This window comes from Podarcis filfolensis (genome assembly GCF_964270895.1).
Source record: "Podarcis filfolensis genome assembly, chromosome: 4".
NCBI lineage: Eukaryota > Metazoa > Chordata > Lepidosauria > Squamata > Lacertidae > Podarcis > Podarcis filfolensis.
The window spans coordinates 55,879,217-55,900,501 of NC_139607.1; the positions used below are offsets into that span (position 1 = coordinate 55,879,217).

The window sequence follows — 21,285 nt, forward strand, 5'->3', positions numbered from 1 at the left end:
TATGTGACTGTTGTATGACAATGTACTTTCTTTGTTTTTTCCTGAATCTATTGCTAATCAATAGATTCAGTGGGTTACCTTAAGTTATAGGGGCATGGTCTTGTCTCTCCACCTCCTAAACACAATTGTAATTTTTAATAAACTTCTATCTGCCTGAAGTTCCCAGTCAGTTGTATTTTTCTTAAATAAACAGATAACTACAAATTCTTTCACTTTTTACTTGTAAAAAAGGCACACCATCCTCCAGATCATTGTTTCCAGTTATATATTGTTTTTGAGATGGGGTGGCAGTGAATCTCAAATGCAGCCATACCATAGATTTGTACAATTATGCTGTATGTTACCCTTTCTATTCTAGCATATTGTATATATGGCTGAGCATTCATGTGGCTATCAATACGTTATTCACATTAGCCCTTCTCTTTACTCAGGGTGATGTCTGTCTAATTATTGCATCCGTAGGTATCTCTATAATACCGAGAAAGTAAAATTAAATTTTGTCCATCAGCAGCTACTGCAAATGATAATGATTGTTGAGTGCAGCAGCTGAAACTTTTCAGTTAATGGTACTCTTCAGGAGATCACACTCAAAAATAGTACCAAAAAAGCTTTAAATGGGCTCCCAATATGCTCCCAATGATAGTGCATATGAGTGGGTGGCCCCAACCTTGCTTTCAATCACCACTTCTGCATTATAAGCTGCAGGAGTTTCAGGCCCCCTGCTGTATCTCCGACTGCTAAGGTGATTCTCATTTCTGCATCTGGACACAGCAAGTGCTCTGCCTCTTGATTTTATTTTTTAAAAATATTGTAAGCTTAATAGACTGGAGGGCAATTCAAAAAAGAGGCTACAGGTCAAATTCTCAGCTGGCATAAACTGTTGTGGCATTACTGACAGAATTAAGCTCTTTGACTCTAGCTAGTATTTTAATAGGCTTCAAAGGCAGATATCGAGTCACAATATTTGACAAGACTTGAGGATCTTACATCTGGAAGATTGTATTTTGATACCACTGTTTCAGACTCATGGCTATTTACACCCCCCAGTAAAATAATCTCTGACTGTGCTATGTATTGATGAAAGAAACAACTCGTATTTGAGAACACACAACTTTTGATCCTTCTTAGTGCAGATTTCATGCCTGCCTCACACACAGAAAGTCTCAGAAGGGGATTGAGATTTCTGCATAGTATTCTACGACGCCTTCAAAATGTATGTGATATTTTGTACTTCAAAATACATGCCTTAAAGTTTCCCTTTGTTGTGGATGCCACTGACTGATTTGTGAATTTTAAAAACTTAGAATCCAGCACATCAATTTAGGGGGGAGAGTGTACAGTCATGTAGGCTGTGATATTTATTCAGGTGGGCATGTGTGAATATTAGTACAGTTATAGTACAGTCCATATTTTCCTGTCTCTCTCCCCCCCCCCCATTTTTGCATTTTTAGTCCATAAGGGATGCATGGGGTGTTAGAGGAGGGGTAGTACCTCTAGTGTTCACACATTATGCCCCTTCTGAGGTAGTTCATCCACCTGCACTCAGCTCTCACCTGTGGCTTCTAGATGTTGTCAGCATGCAGCAACAGTCACACCACAGGAATGGTTGCTTAAACCAGGAGAGGGTAGCCAATGGGTCTCAAACCCTTGGTTAGGGACTTCTCCTGCATGTGGAGACAAGGTCTAGCAGATTGAGCGGATGAGACCTATGGTGCATCTACTCAAAAAATCTTTTGAATTAGAGCTTGAACATCACTAAGTAACTTTTGTGAGACGGGATGCTGCTGCTTAAAAGCATCTCACCAATTTCAATGGCACTTTGAAGGGATACAACAGCCAAAATGGAGGTTTCTGCACATGTTGTAGAGGGTAGTGAGGGGCAGATTGGGCTCATCAACCTGGGAAAGTAGCCCATCTAGGAGAAGGAAAACTTTGTTCCTAGACCTCAGCTGCATTGCGGAATATCTTTGGGAGAAGAAAAGACTAAGGAGTAAACCCTACACAAATCCAGAGTGGAATCCCTAGGACAGTTGGATGGTGTTCTATATGCCTCCTTCCAGCAACTCCTACAGCTAAGCTGGTGCCAAACGTATTGCTCTGCTTTCCTTTGGACCACATCAGCAAGGCCAAGAGGGGGGTCTGGGCAGTCCAAGCCCTCTGTGCACACTGTCCAGGCTTGCAGTCAGTTCCATACTGCTAACACGGTGGTTTGACTTTACCCCTGGAGGCACACTCCTTTTTTCTCTTGAGACACACAGATACCAACAAGTCCATAAGCATTATTCCATTATTTCCCCTGAGGGACTTGAAAACATTCTAAGCCATCTCTGGTATGGGAGATGGGAACAGCCATGGAGGAAGCTGTCTGGGGAAACCAACTGACCTCAGGAGTTTATACAACCGCAAGGTAACCAGCCCTGGTAAGCAGACTTGAAAAGTTCCTATGATGAAGCCTTTCTGTAGGTTAAACTGAGCTTAATTGTCTGACTCTCTGAGAAAATATGGGCTATTGATCCCTGATCATTGATCAACTATCAGCCAGGCATTATTTTATTTTTTAAAGTTATATACATAATTGCCTACCAATTCCAAAGTCATGTAGATCTTGTTCCAGATCTTTATCATTTTGACATGGATGAGGCTCAGCTGGCACTCTTCAGCTCATACCGCTGTGTTAAAGGTGAGAGGGAAACATTTGCCCCATAGTTTAATCACCCATAAATAATGCTGATTGGGCCATCACAGTTGTTTGGCTGGTTGAGCACAGTAGCACACTGTGCAGCACCAAATTTAATGCTATCATGCCTCAGTTGTGCCTGCAATAGGAACACAGAGCCAAATGACTCTTTCAGATTTTAAAATGCACAGGCTGTTTTGTGTAGGGCTGTCTATGCAACAGTCTTACAGCTTGTGTGTGTGTGGGGGGGGGGTGCTCCTGTGGCTTTTCAACTGGGGCATCAGAAGGAATGTTTGTTTCTAGCCTAATTATAGTGACAGAAAAAGAGCTGTACACTACTTGGGCTGAAAGTGGAGCAAATTCCCCTTCATTCTTCTATAAAAGGGGGGGGGGAATGAACAATTACTGGGGGGGCAGTGTACAGTTAGAAGTACCATATAGGTTATTGTGCACTTATAATGATTTGTGCTCATGATGTTATTGGGGTAGTTATTCACCTTACTTTCAGTACTGTTTGCACCTGCAGATCTTTTAGGACAGCCATACTGTTAGAAAATGCCCTGGGGTGTTGGCAGCCCCCCATTCCCCCCATTCTGGGCGTCCTCTGGTGAGTGTGGTTCTGGGAAAGCTTCTCCCTTCTTTTCCAGACACCCCAGTGACACAAACCATAATGATTTTTTTAAAAAAAGATTTTTATTGATACAGCAAGAAAAAACAAAAAAACACAAATACCAAATTACACACAGGAATAACCATAGACACATAATTTTCTTAGCAAACAATAAAACATATATTGGTCTTGACACTAAAGACCCAACCTCCTGTCTATTCCATATTTCGATTTCATATTACTTATTGCCAATACACACTTTTATCATAATTAAACTTGTTCTTAGTATATCTAATTTCGTATATCTACCTTGCAACTATTACTGGAATTCCTCGAATGCTGCAACAGAATTTAAACTACTATATTTATTTTTCAGATATTCTTTGGAAACCTCCCATTTTGAAACAAATTCCTGTTTTGATTTATTCTTTATTTTTTTCTGATAGACCATCTAATTTGGCATATTCTGTCAGCTTTTGGATCCAATCTTGTATAGAGGGATTTCATTACTCTTCCATTTTGCCGCGATCAGAACTCTTGCTGCCGCCGTCGCATATAAAAAGATACCCTTCCTCTTTTGCGGAATATCCAAATCTGTTATTCCCAGGAGGTAGGCCTCTGGTTTTTTTATTGAAAGAGATCTTTAGCATTTTTTGCAGTTCTGCATGGTTACTCTCCCAGAATACATGTATTTTCCTACATATCCACCACATATGGTAGAAAGTTCCTGAGTCTCCGCATCTCCAACAATTACTTGACACATTTTTATACATTTTTGAAAGTTTCCATGGTGTTAGATACCATCGGTGTTGCATTTTTTGAAAGTTCTCTCTAATCGTGTAACAATTTGTGAATTTCCAATTGATCTTCCATAAGTTTTCCCATTGGGCCATGGTTATTGAATGGCCAAAATCCTGGGACCACCTCCTCCTCCTTGACTGTCCATAATGATTTATGCACACTATTCTCCTGGCATCGTACAGCAATAAGCAGGAGACGCCATAGTTCTATTCTATGTTTTATTTACAGACTTTACACAGAGAAAGCATAATGGCGACCGTTCTCTTTCAGCCCCGAGAGAACCAACAGAAGTGAAAGTACATTCTAAAAGTACACGTACAGCGGAGGAGATAAGATGGTCTTCCTGTTCTCACACTCTCTCAGACGGTCATGTGAATTATACCAATCACAAAATGTAGCCTTGGGGGACTGATTTACTAACATATACTGCTTCAACCCCAATGCATATCCTGTGGCACCCTACTGGAATCCTATAACTTTTCATTGCAAAAATGTTCTTGATGCATTGGTGTGTCTTTCTTTCATTGTGGTATTCTGCAAAAGTGTAACATTGGGGAAGCATCACACAACTAATAAGGGAAGGTGTTTTGTTTTTAAAAGTATTCTTCTCCTGTGTGAGTCAGATCCAGATAATGGGTGTGGTGGAGAAGGGGAAAATGAATGGTATTAAGGTGGAGATGGGTAAGTCATGTTAAGGGGAATTCAGAGATCCAATAAGCCTTTCCAACTCCATCATTGTCTCTCCTCCCCACCCTTGTTTAATGAGATTCTTATTTAACAAGGTTATTTGAAAGCATCAAATATTCATGTGCACCATAATTAGGACAATTACATTCTAGCAGGCTAAAAACCGTGATAAATCGGCTCTAAGAATGGACATCACTGTTTATTTTATCACATGTTGATTTTTGTGAACTGGAATCCTATTTCCTGGCAGGATCTATTATGTAGTGGACTTTTAAGCATGTTAATATTTATTCTCGCAACAAGTCTGTAATATAAGGTGAAGATCCAGCAACTGGTTACTCAATGAGCTTCGTGGTTGAGCAGGTATTTGACCATTTCTCCCAGGTCAGGTTCATCATGTTATCCACAACACCATCCTAGCAATCTAAATCTTTTAAGTCCATGTTCTGCTGAGCGCAGACCACAAAAATTATGTGTGTGGTGAGATCCCATGGGAAAGAATCATTGCTCCTAGTGTCTACCAGATAAAGTGCATCTATTTTTTACCAAAAAAGAGAGAAAGTAACCGCAGCATAATAATCAGCAGCAAGCAAAAGGCAAAACTCAGAAGCTAAGTGAAGCTATTGCAGTATTTTATATTGTGTTCTAGTTTTATCACTGTTATTATATAATAGAGTCTCTATTATTTTCTGTGTTGTTTTGAATTTAGCAATATTTCATGCTGTTCCCATGAAAGGGAGAAAGTTATATGCCATTAAAAATTTCACCAACAATTGTACAGGAAAATTGACCAATTACTGAGCTAACTCAAAATGCGCTTTTACAATTATTTTTAATGGCTTTTACCCCATCTATTTCTGGAAAGTGTCAATCAGTTTCTGCAGATCTGCCTTGTATCTGTCTGGTGCATATTATTTTACATACCTTAAAATAGACACATACACACAGCACATATTTATTTTACATCTCAGATTTCTGAGTCCATAATTGTTCTTTTTCTTACTCTAAAGATATAAACTCACCCTATTTGAAGATGAGCCATGACTTACATGAATAAATGAAAATCTCACAATGTTGCTTGACACTTTATAATGCTTAATCTGTTTGACGAAATGTCAGTGACCTTCACACGTGGCCTGTTTTCCTGTACTTCAGCTCTAAAGCAAAATGTCAAATACTAGAGTACTTTCGGAGCTACCTCTGGTGAAGAATTTTAAATAGAATTGATTGATTGAGCTTATGGAGGCCCTAGCATGTTTCCTAATGAAGCATCCCTAAATCAGGAGTTAGAATAATATATTCTAATATAAGCTTACTCTTCAAGTTTGTTTTGAAAGATATTCTGTTAAAGACCAGAGGATAAGAAACTGCTGAGGTTTCACAATGGAAAACAGAAATGCAGTGTTTATGTGAATGTGCTAGGTGTTCTGTAGTTTACAAGTGAGAAAAGGAAGAACTCTAAAAACAACCCATCTCTCTTCAAGAAACCCCTCACTTTGGGGTTTAAACAGTATTTAAAAATACTTAGTTGTGGCAGATTAATTAATATTCATTAATGATTATGACAAGGTCACCAGCATGTCTCTTTCTGACAATGAAGAAGCCAAAGTAGACATGACAAGCCAAATCAGAAATGATGGCATCAAACTGGCATAATTAAACCTGGATCTGATGTGCTCTCATCAAAATCAATGGAGTAGAAGGGTCCTTTTTTAGGCAGCAAAAGATGCCTCGGTCCCCTACACCAACTGCTTAATAGGGCAGGTTTTCTGCCAGGGCATCTGTTGAGGGCCCAGTCCACAGCTAGGGTACAAGCAAGAGCCTCCATATACCTAATTGCATGCAGAGGAAGATTCATTAAGTGAGCTCATGAAAAATGTCATGCGCCAGAACCCTCCCAAACCTGGAATTAACACTACTTTTTCCATGCAATCTTTTTCTCCAAGCCTGGCTCACTTTCAGTATCGGAGCCCAGCTGGAAGCAAAAGCAATATTGGGGCTCAAACTGAGGAAAGGTGGGTTGCAAGTTGGAGGGAGGATTCTGAACTCCCTACTAAGACAACCCTCTTGCTCTTAAAGAAGGACTCGCCCCTGCTTTCTCTATCAGTTCAGCAGCTCCAACTTCCAGTGCATAGGTCTGCCAGCATTGTGCCTAAATTAGGCAGATCTTAGTTCTAGTAGGGGCATTGTGAAGAAGATGACCATATTCCGACAATATAGCTCCAAGCACCTTGGAGAGCTACATATGCAAAGCCCTGTAGGAATCAGCTGTATCGACTGGCTATTTTCCAGGGACAAAGATAGTCAATCCAGTGCCCCTTCTGCTCTCCTTCCCAAATAGCTACTTTGCTCTCTTAGATAATTTTCTGATTGCCTGTGCAGCCTCTGCTCAGTGGGAAGAAATGTACATGCAGCATCTATTGGCATGTTGGGTTTCATCACCCAGCCAGGGGGTCTCACATATATCTATAGCTAGTCCTAAGCTGGACTAGTATAAGCAATACTGCTTTCATACATTTAGCCTTACCTGTTCTATTATAAACACTGGATGCAAAAATCAAAATATGCCCCCCCCTTAGAAAGCTTTTGTACCTCGAAGACCATGAAATAGCAGACTTAAAAGACTATTAGTATGGGGAGGGGGGAATCTTTGTATCAGGATGTACCATACAATATTTTTATAACATATAATTTTGCCCTGTCTTATTAATTATATTCAGATGTCTTCAGAGGACAAAGCAATTATAATAATAGATGGTGTAATTACATGTTCAGTGACTATATAATAAGACTGCAGCTCAGACAAATTTGAGCAATATACCCATTTCTACTCAGGATGGCGATACAATTGAGTTGCCTTTCCAGTAGTAAATCTGTCTCATAATTTTGGGATTCTGAATATATTACACTATACAATGTGCCCCCCAAAAACATTTTATGAAGTGGAGTGAGTTTTAGTGTGAAAGAGTCTGCCATGTGCCCTTTGGCACTTTATTTTCAATCTGGTTTGACTTATTACCCTTGAAGATCTCGTCACTTAAAAATTTATAATTTTATTCATTTATTTTATTTAACTTTTATGTGAAAGTTATAAAGAGCACGGACACGTGGCAGTATTGGGGCTTTACACAATCCAAGGACCTGTTAAAAGGGTTCAGCAAATTGCTGATTGGACATGGACACTTTTCTGATTCAGTGGATGAGAAAACTTTTAAGAATAGCAGCAGATATCAATCATATTTCAAAGAAAGGGGATAGAGGGGTTGGCATTTTGTAAAAAAAGGGCTGCTCACGCTATTCATAAGAACGTAAGAAGAGGATCTGGCCAATGACCCATCTAGTCCAGCATCCTGTTCTCACAGTGGCCAACCAGATGTCTGTGAGAAACCCTCAAGGCGGACCAAAGCACAAGAGCACTCTCCCACTCTGTGTTTTCCAACAACTGGTATTCAGAAGCATTACTCTCTCTGAGCATGCACTGGTAGCCATTGGTAGCCTTCTCTTCCCTGAACTTGTCTAATCCTCTTTTAAAGCCATCCAAGATGGTGGCCACCACTGCCTCCTGTGGAAGTCTAACAATGCACTCTGTGAAAAACTTCCTTTATCTGCCCTTAACTTTCAACATTCATCTTCTTGAATGCCCACAATTCATAGTGTTATGAGAAAGTGGGGAGAACTTCTTTCCTCTATCCAATTTCTCCATGTCATGCAATATTGTGTAAACTTTGGTCACATTGCCTCTTACCTTTTCTCTGAATTCACTGCAGCTGCTCACAGAGATTTATGGAAATGGTGCATGTAGAAAGAGAGTGGCCTAGTGCCTGTTTTTCTCAAGTGTTTGTGAGCAGAGCCTATGGGGTGCATTCAATAGCATCCCTGATGTTGAGCAAAGACTCTTTGACCTAAAGGGTCTTCCTAAAATGGACGGGGTGGGGAGCAATTTTTCATAATTCCCCATTCCCCCTACAGTACCTCATGCCACCTTCCATGCTGTTCCAGATGGTTTCCAAATCCTCTGAAGCTGATTTTGGAAGCATGTGGAGAGTAAATTTTGGATGGGGATGGAACAGGCAAAAATAGCCTTACTTGCATGTCAAGGCCCAAGCCCTCCCCCATTTGTTGATTAATAAAACACATTGCAATTGTTTAATGTAAAGCCTTTTTTGACACAGCTAGGGATTCTACTGTTTGCAAGATATCAACCGCAGGTTCAAAACCTATGTGTATATACAGTTTCAATGCCTGTAGGTTTTGTTCCAAAAGGGATTTAAAATCTAGCAGAGGTTGGGAGTGGGGATAGCATATATACAATCCTTCTTCCATCCTCTTCATGTCTTCAGTTCAGCATCCCCACATTATAACTGTGTGAATGTGCGTTGAATCAAGTTAGATTTACAAGTGGTCATCTGATTGCTTCATCAATTGCCTTACTACACACTGAAATGTGATCTGAGTGAAGCAGTCAAATGACTATGTTGCCACAGCCTAACTGCAACATTATTTTATCCCTTAGATCAGCACACAAGAAAGGGGAATATCAATATCAAGGAAGCTGAACTTGATAGAAAGATGTTGATTCCTTAGACACTAGACCTTTGGCATAAAGGTAAGAAGGATAATAAGTTTAAAGAGGGCATTTCCAAGGAAATAATTTGAGGGTTGCACCATAGGTCATGTTGTTGCAGCAGCAGAGGGAAGCTAAGTTTTTAACAAATATTTTTGTGAATTATGGAGAAACAGGTGAAGTCTTAGTATTCTTGTACCCTTGTATTCCACAGCTGTAAATACCTACATATTAATGACCACCTCTTATGTTTCCTTTCTGTGTTTTTGCACAAAATGCTTTAAGAGGTGTCCCATCAGGCAATCTCCACATGGTTTTCAGACACATCTACAATTCTGGGGCATAACAATTGGAAGAGGGACTACATGCTGTAGGATATGCCAATAAGGTCAGTTCAGACTCTCTTTTTAAAAAATGCCTAGTAAAGCAGGACTTGTGTTTAGATAGGTAGAAATAACTCAGTGGAAAAAGATGGATTGCCTATTTTGTCAATGTTAGAAGGAAGAAACTGTGGATCGTTCTACAGCAGAGGGGACTGAATGTGAAGAAGCTGAGCACCTTCCTTGGCTACAGAAGTCAGCACCTTTCTGCCCTCTCACTTTCAAACTAAAATAAAAATGTGGTGAGCTCAGATTAGATATCGATTACTGAAATAGCACCAGTTAAGATGCTTTATTTTCTGCTAGTCCAGCAAATTTATGATTCTTATTTTACTGAAATGATATTGGTTGAGTTAGACTGACTAGTCTTCAAACTCCTTGCCAAACTGCGATCGTCCATTACTTGTTCATAGCAGAGGTCGTAGTAAGTAGTGAAGAGTATTAATTTAATTCTATTTCTTTATCTTTTCTCAGGCCTGAAAAATTAACTGGTACTTAAAATCCTGAGGTAAGTTATTGACCACAGGCATTCCAATTACCTGAGGAATACGCCAGGAATATGAGGAATATTAAGAACAGAAAATAAGAAGAGCGCTTCTGGATCAGACCAAAGGCCTATTTAGTCCAGCATTCTGTTAGCATTGGTCAACTTGGTGCCTATGGAAAGTTGAAAGAAAGTATCAGGAAAGGTAAAACCAGCAGTGGTCATTGGGGTGCTGAAAGCAGGGCAGCATTGCATACTTTACTTCCCAAAGTTGTAGGGTTTTCTTGGGGCAAGGGGAAATGCTATTATAATGGAATCCCCAGAACTGCCCAGACAGACAGAGAGTATGCGAACCCAAAAGGTATTCAGTTTTCTTGGGAATGAGGTCAACAGTGATTTTCAGGTATTTTGGTTAAATGTGGGGGATGGGTTTCACAGCTTAACACTCCAGAAGACCACCCCCAAATATCCCAAAGTTTCAAATATGCTGTCTGAGCCTCAATGTGCATCTCTTCCAGGCCATGTCTGCACCATACATTTAAAGCACTTTTAAAATACTTTAACAGTTATACCTTCCCCCTCCCCAAGAATCCTAAGAACCAAAGCCTGTTAAAGGTGCTGAGAGTTAGGAGACCTAACATAGGGAATTGTTCATTAAAACCATACTGGTAAAACAGTTTCACTAACTGTTAATTTTTGCATTATATTTTCACTTTCACATGACATAAAAGCTTCTTCCAGAGATATAGCAGAATGCAGCTCAAGTTTAGTGCTCATTTTCATGTAATTTGCTTCCAAGAAAAAAAATCTATTTGCAAATAATAAGGAAATAAATGCTAAAGTTGCACCAATTTTTTGCTATATTTTACTTTTATATTGTGTGAAAATTAAAATACATATAATAATGATAATTCAAATAAACAGGCAGCCCTGTTTAGGGAAGTTTTTTATACAGTGGTGCCCCGCAAGATGAATGCCTCGCAAAACTAAAAACACGCAAGACGAAAGGGTTTTTTGGTTTTTGCGTTGCTTTGCTAGATGATTTTCCCTATGGGCTTGCTTCGCAAGTTCTTGCGAGTTTGTTTCCTTTTTCTTAAAGCCGCTAAGCCACTAAGCCGTTAATAGCCGCTAAGCCGCTAAGCCGCTAATAGCCGCTAAGCCGCTAAGCCGCTAACAGCCGTGCTTCGCAAGACGAAAAAACCGCAAGACAAAGAGACTCGCGGAACGGATTAATTTCGTCTTGCGAGGCACCACTGTATCTGATATTTTAATATATTTTTAATCTTTTGTTGGAAGCCACCCAGAGTGGTCGGGATACAAATAAATTATTATTATTATTATTATTATTATTATTATTATTATTATTATTATTATTTACTGTTTGGAGAAAAAATGAGAAAATGGAATAAACTGCTGTGTGAATGCAACCTATATCCAGAAAATAATAATTAAAAATTGTTAATGTCAAAATTACAGCAGTACTTCCCACCAGACCCATACCACCTGAGGCAGCAGTGGAGGAGACATTTTTAGCCACCAGTTATTGGTGACCACATTCAGTCTTTCACTGGATCTATGTCTTTCCACCTTCTTTTAAAAGAATATAAGAATTTTCTTGAAGAAAAATGGGCTTCTCATTCAAAGGAAGAGAGGAGCAGCAAGGAGTAAAAGCTACAGAAAGGGGAACAGATTGTCAAGAAAGGATTCCTACCACACAGTTCTAACTCACTTGGTACATCAGAAGAAGCTCAGTGCATCACCTTCCTCCTGAAAAACCCATAAATTAGTTTTACCTGTTCTCTTTGTAAGATACTGAGCTGTACAACACATGAGGTTATGCTTTTCCTCCAGGACTGTGTTCCTGTGAACCATGAAAAATCGATGTTGTGAAGCAGTTAGTCACAGATGTGCAAGTCCTTCTCATGTTGCTGTTTTTGTTGTGTGGTAGCTTGTGGGAGTCGTCTTCTTCTTTGGCGATCACTCGTAGCCGAGTAATATTGCCTTCCATGAACACGGTCTTAACAGTGAGTCTGTAAGTGACTGTGGAGGCCAATTCTGGATCCACACATCCTTCCACAGTGGGGACATAGGTTTCCGCGTGAGAGTTGATCATGGTGAGGGTTTTCCAAGTGTGCCTTCCTCTTAGCACGTTTCCTTTCATCCTGAGTTCAAGTGTCTTCAAAGTCAATGGCTGCTCTCCAGTTGGAGAGTGCTCACAAGCCAGTGTTTCCCAATTCTCGGTGTTTATACTACATTGTTTTAGATTTGCCTTGAGAGAGTCTTTAAACATCTTTTGTTGACCACCAGCATTAGCACTATGCTTTCCATTTTTAAGTTCGGAATAGAGTACTGGTAGTTGCTTTGAAAGATGATAATCAGGCATCCAAACAACATGACCAGTCCAGCGAAGTTTATCAAAATCAATAGTGTTAAAAGATTCCCTATTTTTTCTTTCATTCATTATTTGTAGGCTCTCCTATATGTAGGTTACACTGGTTAGAATATACATTGATAACCCATAACAATCCAGTTGTTTCAAGAGTTTGATAGTTTGGCTTCTAACATATTGTAACACCAAAGGATAAACTTCTAGAGATTTAATCAGTAAATTTAAACTGTGGTGAAATGTCACGGGTCCCTGCATACTAGGACAGAATTCACAGCATCATAAAGTTGGAAGGGACCCTGATGATCATCTAGTCCAACCCTCTGCAAGCCAGGAATATGCAGCTGTCTCATATGGGGATCGAAACCGCAACCTTGGTGTTATCAGCACCATAGTCCAACCAACTGAGCTATTTATGCCTGCTGTGAAAATGGCAGCGAGAGTCTTACATGCATACAGCTGCTATTTCTATGCCAGTCTACTGGAAAATGAAGGAAAGACTAGCCCCTTGATATATCCACATGAGGAACAAGGAATGGAGCCACACTTCTGCCCTACTGTCACATGTCTAGACTAGTCTTGCCCTTAGTTGTCTACATGCTGAGCATGGCCATCTGGCATAGAACCCCAGTGTATGAGCAGGTGTTCACACCTATGTGTTCCTCTTCCTATGTCCATGCTCAAATGAGTGGCTGTGAAGGGCAGAGCTGGCCTGGTCTTACAACACCAGGCACACAACCTAGTTCCTTGTTCTGTGGGTGTGCCTCTGTCACAGATTTAACATCACTACTGTGGAGCAGAGTAGTCATTCCCCTCCCCTCCCCCTTCAGCAAGTAGTGTTCTTTGAAGAAAGGCTGAATCGGGGCATTTATTCCCCACAGTTGCCAGAGAAACCACTTTCCTCTTAAAGTCAAACCATGAAGGAACAGCTAAATTTGCTCTCACTCACAAGGACCTTAGTTTCACACTAATACAGATTTTGAAAGGCAGCTTAATTTTATTCATAACTTCAATGTTTTTGCACCATCCTTTTTAAATATGTCAAGTTTAAAACAGCAATAACAAAACCTAAGGAATCTGGTTTTGGGGGAAAGCTGGTTTGGGGATTATTTGTATGGAATATATTTTTCACATTTCTCATTTGATTTTGTGGTGCACTGCTGCTGATCCAGTTTCTAAGCAATACTATAAACTCATTGTTTACATATTGACTAAAGGGTGGACATCTCAAACTTCCTCTTTAGTGGAGACAGGAACCATATTCTCCTTGTATATATCACACACATACACCATTAACTAAAATTAAACTGTGAAATAGATCAACAGCTAGAGGTCTTGGCGCTCTGCTGGTGGCACCAGAATGTCTAGCAGTATTCAAGAGATGGCATAAAATCCATTTATGAATGGCAGTGGCTATGCACATAATTTCCCACCTCCTGCTGGACAGTGATGAAGGAGGATGGGGCCTTCCTGCCAAGTTTTCTATTCATGTTCACTTTCAAGTATGCAGTTCTGCCAATTTATTTAATTAAGAATTTTAGCCTCTGCATTTGTTAGCCATAATGAGAACAGAAAGCTGGACTAGATGGGTCTTTGGTGTGATCCATTAGGGCTCTTCTTGTGTTTACTGTGAAGCTTTCCTAACCCATTACACCAAAATAATAAATGCCAGGATTAGGCACAGTGCATTTTTGTTTTTAATAAGACTACATTGTTAGTGTTGAATTAATAAATGTGTTTTTTGCAGTCCTGTTATTCTTAATTAATTACAAACTGATGGTACCACCTCATACCACACATCTCTTGACAGGTATAGCTGTGTAGTCTAGTGTCCAGCAAATGTGCTTTGAAAGGCTATGTTACCTAGTTAATTAAAATGTAAGTGTTTTAATTGACTGACATTTTGCAGAAATGGTAATAGATAGTGCACTGAGCCATCTTGAACCCCCACAAAAGGCTGGCCGGGTAAGAAGGTGGAAGTGCTATTGGTGGTGCCACTCCATCAGCAAAGATGGTGGTGCAACATGTTCAGCCCAGACCCCCCTCATGCCTGTGAAAAGCTCCACGGATGTAGAGCTGCCACCACTGGTGCTCCCACCAGAAGTAGGGACCAGAGGAGGAATTCCAGGGGCATCAAGGCCTTGCTGGAGGTGGCCTTGGATCTACTACCTCCAAATACAATAAACAATGAAGAAGATACTATGTTTAAAAAGATATACCCTCCCTGATCACTATTACATCAGGAACATAGGAAACATCCTTAGACTACATCAGACTATTTGTCCACCTAAGAACATAAGAAGAGCCTGCTGGATAAGACCAATGGCCCATCTAGTCCACCATCCTGTGGGATGCCTATGGGAAATCCACAAGCAGGACCTGAGCACAATAGCAGTTTCTCCTCCAGTGGTTGCCAGCAACTGGTATCAGAAGCAGTGCTGCTTCCAATTGTGTAAGCAGAGCCTAGCCTCTCTGGGCTCTTTCACTTCACCTGTTATCTTACTTTGTTTTGTTTTTACTGGATATACGAGAAATAGTACCTACGACTCTCTGCATGCAACACCCGTGCTTTACCGCTGAGCTATGGTCCCTTCCTAAATATCACATTATTATCCATTCAAAGTCTTGTTCCACCTTTAAGGCAAATATTTCATATTTAAATCTAAGCAGTATACTATGTGAACAAAAATTGTATACTGTATGCACCATCAGTATATTGTATACACAACTGGCTGCTTATGCATACTATTAGACATGTGCAGCCCCTCCCATAAATACAACTTTGCGCTTACAGCACAGCTGACAACATGTAGGGGTTGCCAGCAGGAAACTCCCCCAGTGAACAAGGGAGACACATGGCAAGTGACTAGATCCATTTCCACGCGTGTGACTTCATTGGACAGAAAATTGTACTTCTTGTGTCATTTTCTATGCCTTTGGGTGGGATACTTACTAAATGATCTCTTTTGTAACATGCTAAATGCTATGAGGAAATGTGTGCCATGTAATCAGGTGTAGAATATATCACCTTAATCTGCAGGTAATTTTTTTTTTTTGGGGGGGAGTGGAGATGTACAATTATAAGCATCATTATTTTAATTTGAAATTACATTGGTATAATAAGACTGTTAGCATGTCACCACAGTGGAATTCATCAAGAATTTTAATGATAATACAGTAATTGGAGATAACTTTAGAGCCTTACCTAATTCTGATTCAGTTCATCAACTTCCAGTATGTTTCCATGTGGCTTTTTCACAGACCAGTAACACTGGGGAGTCTTAACCAGTTACCTCCAAGGTGATTCAACCATCCAGATAGGCAGAAATAACTGAATCATGGGGTCCCTTTTTCATGGAGCAAATCAAACTAACTTTGGAAAGGGGCATTGTATTATATTACTGACAGACTAGATGGGCCTTTGTTTGTCAACAGTCAGAATCTTAAAAAAAATGTTCAACTATAGTAAGAGCCTATTGTACCTGCACCTCATTTTGCTGAAAAAGTGCTCTCTGTATATTTCAACTCATTAATTACATATCCTAAATACATACTTGATGCACAGTGTTGCTTTCTTTATATGTTATTTGTTAATTTATGTGACATGCACAGACTTAAAAAAAGAAACCAAACATAATGTTTTAAAAATATAATGAAGCCATCAAGTTTTACTTTCCTTTATTATTGTTGGCAGAAAGGTTCAGCATTGTTCCATTTCATGTTGGGGGGAAAGACACCTTAATAGGTCTCCCTTCATTCCCTTTGTTTCTCTTTTATGTCAGCTAAAAGGTATCTTGCACCGTAGTACCAGATATTTCCTTTGTTCACACTGACAGGGTTTTTTTGTGTTACAGGAAAATGACAGCGATAAACGGCTTTCTGACACTGGCGGCAGAAACAATGCTTTTGGGTAGATATGCTTGTCTTCCACACACAATGTGCTGTTTGAGACCTTTGCGGGGAATTGTTTTGAACCCAAAACAAAGCAAAAGAGGAAAGTGATGGGCTGTGGGAGGAAAACAGGTTAGTCATAATTGGCTTGACATAACCAGGAGCAATTCTGTGCTTTGTATGCATGTGTTTGTTATTTTTTTAGGGCTGAATTATGAGGGTCCTTAAACTTGAGTTTGTTTCAGTTTCCCTTCCTGATGACATCCTGTTTGTGTAAGTCCCCAGGTGTGTTTTCTCCAAATGCCATTGACCTTAGCTTTTTAAAGCTGCTATAAGTTTGCTATACACATTTGGGGGTGGGGGTGGGGAGTGACATTGTACTAGTAAAAGCAGACAAGATGCACTTACCTATTTCAAAAGCAAGACAGACAAACAAACCCCAATCAAAAACATATATCCTGTCAAAATGTGTATTTATTTATTGAAATTGCATCATGCGCTACCTTCCAAGGGAGTCCAGGGCAGCAAACACATCCACATTTCTTTTTTATTAAAAAAAGCATTCTAAAATAGATATAACATTCTGAAAACAAATACAATTAAAAACATTATATCATCCAGTTATATCGGGGTTGCCAGTAACATGATTCTTCAGCCACCAAATGCCTGCATAAACAGGAATGTTCTCAAAATCCTCCTGACAGTTAATAATGATGTGGGCAAAAACACCTTACTAGGGAGGGCATTCCACAAATGGGGAACCACCAGTAAAAAGGCCCTGTCTGGGCTGCTGCTGGGGGTAGATGGGTGTTACTAACAATGTGAACAGTTACAACTTTCAAAGTATCACAAAACCCAAATGCATTTTGACTGTTGTCTTTCTCTGTGGTCTCTGGTCTATGCAAGTTCCGCAGAACAAATTGGTCAAGTAAGTGTGCTCATTAGCATTTGCCCATGTGTGGTAAAGTCCAATTTCTATGCATGGTGTTAAGTTGAAAGCCAGAATTTGAAATGCTTTTTCCTGCGCCCATATGTTTATTTGAATAAAACACCATCTGAGGTCCTTCTTTGTGTGCCTCCGACATGAGAGTTTTGGAGGGTGGCAACATGAGAACAGGCCTTTTCTGTAGTTATACACTTCATTATACACCTTTGGGCACCAGGGGAAAATGTTCCTCTTCAACAAGGTCTTTGACTGATTACATCTGATACGTTGTTAAATGTGTTGTGAGAGAAGGGTAGGAGGCATTATTGGGGGGGGGGTTTCTAGTTTTTATTATGTATTTTGTGGTTTTTTTATATTGAGCTTTCACATTTTGAGCCGCCACATGACCTATGGATGAAGGCAGCTTCCAAATTTAAATAATTAATTAATAATAGAAACGGAATTTAGACCTTTGCTGCTGTATCACATTGATTATCTAAGGACTGACTGAGAAATTTTGGAATAATTTCAAAATTCCAAATAATAATTTGGAATTTTGGAGTGCCCCAGTCCTACTCCAGAAAGAGATGTGCAGCATGGACCTATGCATGTTTACTTGACAGTAACACTCACTTGTTATTATGTTATGTTATATTATAATATGTTATATTATGTTATATTATTGTTATATTATGGGGTCACGAAGAGTCAGACATGATTAAATGACTAAACAACAACAACAACACTCGCTTGTGCTCTATGGGACTTAGGACCAGTCTTAGGAACCACAAGTTCACAAGCAGCACATGCATTAGAACTGTGGTGTGTGTTTAGATACATTGCATTGCATTTTGACACCATTTATTTTTAGTTTCTATCAATACTAAAATATAATGAGAACCATTGTTTACTGGAATTGTGAACATGTACATAATTCTATGATTCAATGCAGATCAGTCATTCTAAAAGTTCAGCATGAGTTTAGAACTCGTACCTGTAGGACCTGTTTGTAAAAAAAACTTGATGCAAATTAAGATGCTCTATTTCACATTAATTTCTTCACATTTTATTACTTCAGGAAGTAATATTAAATATATGTTGTGCTTCTTCAATATATGCTAGCTACGTATCTTGGTTTCAGCACACGCAACATGAGAACAAGATTGGATAAGCAGGTGTGCCGATGTCTGTTTATCTCACACAAAACGCTTTTCACAGACACTCAATAAGGCTTTATCTTCCTGCAAGATGGATAGGGAAGAAAATGCACATCACAATCTCCACATTGCAAAGTGATGAATCAGAACTCTGGACAAATCAATTTGTTGTTCTTGGCATTTGATCTATCTCACTTAACCGATGAGTGAGATCTGGCCTCTTTTAAAGGGCAAATTAGTGAGTGAGATACAACATCAAGTACTAAATGTACATGTCTAAATAACATAAGACTTATCTCCATTTTCTCGGAGAAAATGAATTGAGGTGGGGGGCATACCTATTTTTTGTCGTTGGATGAAAGAACTGTGCCAGTATCTTTAAAAATACTCTTAATAGAATCATTATTTTTACATTGATCCAATGGAATAAATTATGACCAGGGGGGAAAACCCCATCTTTCCCCCATCTATATCACTTTCTCATGTTTTTACTCATTGTTTCATTTCTTCATTGATATGTAATTTAATGTGACTTTTCTCGAAATGAATGTTTAAATTAAAGTGCATATTTACATGCATATTTGTATAGCTTTGAACAGTGGATAATTTTCATCATTTCTGTATTTCATTTTTGTTAACAGCTTAGAGATGATTGATATACCGCTTAACTACAATTGCTTAAATAAACCAAACAAACACACACAAAATTGTTGGGCAGTTAAGCTCCAACCACACCATAATCCATGATGTGGGGACCAGGTCATTTTATACAGAAACTTGCAAATACTGAATTCATCAAGCATCAGTTGGATGGACCCCAAAAGCAGACTGTTTAAGAGCATCACATAGATCTCTGTAAGAAGCAAGATATAAATGTAAAAAATAATTAGAGGCAACTTCATTAAATCAATGTTTTATCATTGGATATACACTTGCGTGGGAGTAAGTGCCACTAACTTTAATGGGGCTTACTTCTCCATATACATGTGCAGGATTATGCTGTAAATCAAATAATTGGAAAGTGGAAGACTGGTATTTTCTGATCACATAAGAATTTGGCAAAACAGCATTTAGTTTTTGAATATTTGCACACAAAGATCATACTGAAATAACTAGTTAATTAAAATAAAGAAGCAAAACATCTCCTTTTAAGTTTGATTTCTTAAATTATTAAAATCTATAACCTGTATTTTTGATCAAGAGTAGTTCAAAGGCTACCCTATCGTCACCCACCCTATACTCTTGATTGTAATCTGTTCTAACTGCCTTTAAAACATATTTGCAACCCACCTTGGGACCTCATGATGAAGGACAGGTAAGGAATCTAAATAATAGTAATATAAATTGCTGTTGTTTTTTTTCATCCATTTTCAATACACATGCTTTGGGCTGACACAGCACAATACTGAGGTATTAAAATAGCATTTATAATAGTTATATCTTAAAGTTTGTATATCGTTAGAAAAAGAGAGAGAACATGCCACCAACTCTATTTCTCCAAAACCTTTTAATGATGTGATTAAAACAGCAAGAACAAATATGGAAGTTGCCATTATTTTTCTAATGCTGTAATATATATGTATAACTCCCAAAATGTATTACCCCGGATGAGTAAATACTGAACACCATGTGGGTGAATATGTTCACACTACATTTTTGAAATCCCATCACATAATCCAGCTTTAGTTGAAGTGTTTGGATTTAGGGTAAATTAACCTCATTATTCAGAACGCAGGTGGCGCTGTGGTCTAAACCACGGAGCCTAGGGCTTGCCGATCAGAAGGTCGGCGGTTCGAATCCCTGCGGCGGGGGGAGCTCCAGTTGCTCGGTCCCTGCTCCTGCCAACCTAGCAGTTCGAAAGTAGATAAATAGGTACCGCTCTGGCGGAAAGGTAAATGGCATTTCCGTGCGGTGCTCTGGTTTGCCAGAAGCGGCTTAGTCATGCTGGCCACATGACCCGGAAGCTGTACACCGGCTCCCTCGGCCAATAAAGTGAGATGAGTGCTGTAACCCCAGAGTCGTTTGCGACTGGACCTAATGGTCAGGGGTCCCTTTACCTTTTTAACCTCATTGTTAGCAATTTGGTATGCAACATTTCAAACACTGAATTTTCACTTGGGTTGTGGTTCACAGGGGAACTCCCTTTATTGTGGCATTTGCCACTTATTTCTAAACTTTCTAGTATATGACAATTGGAGCAGAGACAGGTCATATTTCCATATTAATTCCTTCTCATTCAAGCATTTTTATAGCAGTTCATCAGCGACATTGTTAAAACTTCTGCAAAGGATCACTTTATGTCTGCTTTATGCTATTTCTCTTGTACTAAGCTCTTACCACAAAACAACTGTTTAGAAGGTAATACTGAGGGAATTAATAGTGGCATACAGTCATTGGGGAAAGAAATCAATGGGCCTCATGGGACCAAACTAGACATAAGATTAAATTTGTTTTCATTTTATTTATATGAGAATTTCTATCATGTCCTTGTAATGCATATGCATCACTCCTGACAGCTTACCGCAAGTAATATCACAGTATCATCATAAAACCACGTTATTAAAAATACAACAGAGGCAAGGAGGTCAGATTAAAAACAAGTAACATATTATCTGACCACATTATCTGACTTGGTAGGACAAAAGCCCACATTAAAGCATTTAATGTGTGTGAATTTTTCAAATAGCTGCCACAGAGTGGTGAGCTGGATTGGGAATCAACAA

At 39.2% G+C, this 21,285-nt stretch overlaps 1 long non-coding RNA gene across 1 annotated transcript; it reads left to right on the forward strand.

Annotated features, from left to right (window-relative positions):
* The first annotated feature begins 909 nt into the window (after positions 1 to 909).
* Positions 910 to 18,347, forward strand: LOC310761474. The gene is made up of 5 exons (XR_014547525.1): positions 910 to 1,213; positions 2,302 to 2,420; positions 9,625 to 9,727; positions 10,194 to 10,227; positions 16,444 to 18,347. It is a non-coding gene; the product is annotated as an uncharacterized lncRNA (long non-coding RNA).
* The last annotated feature ends 2,938 nt before the right edge of the window (positions 18,348 to 21,285 follow it).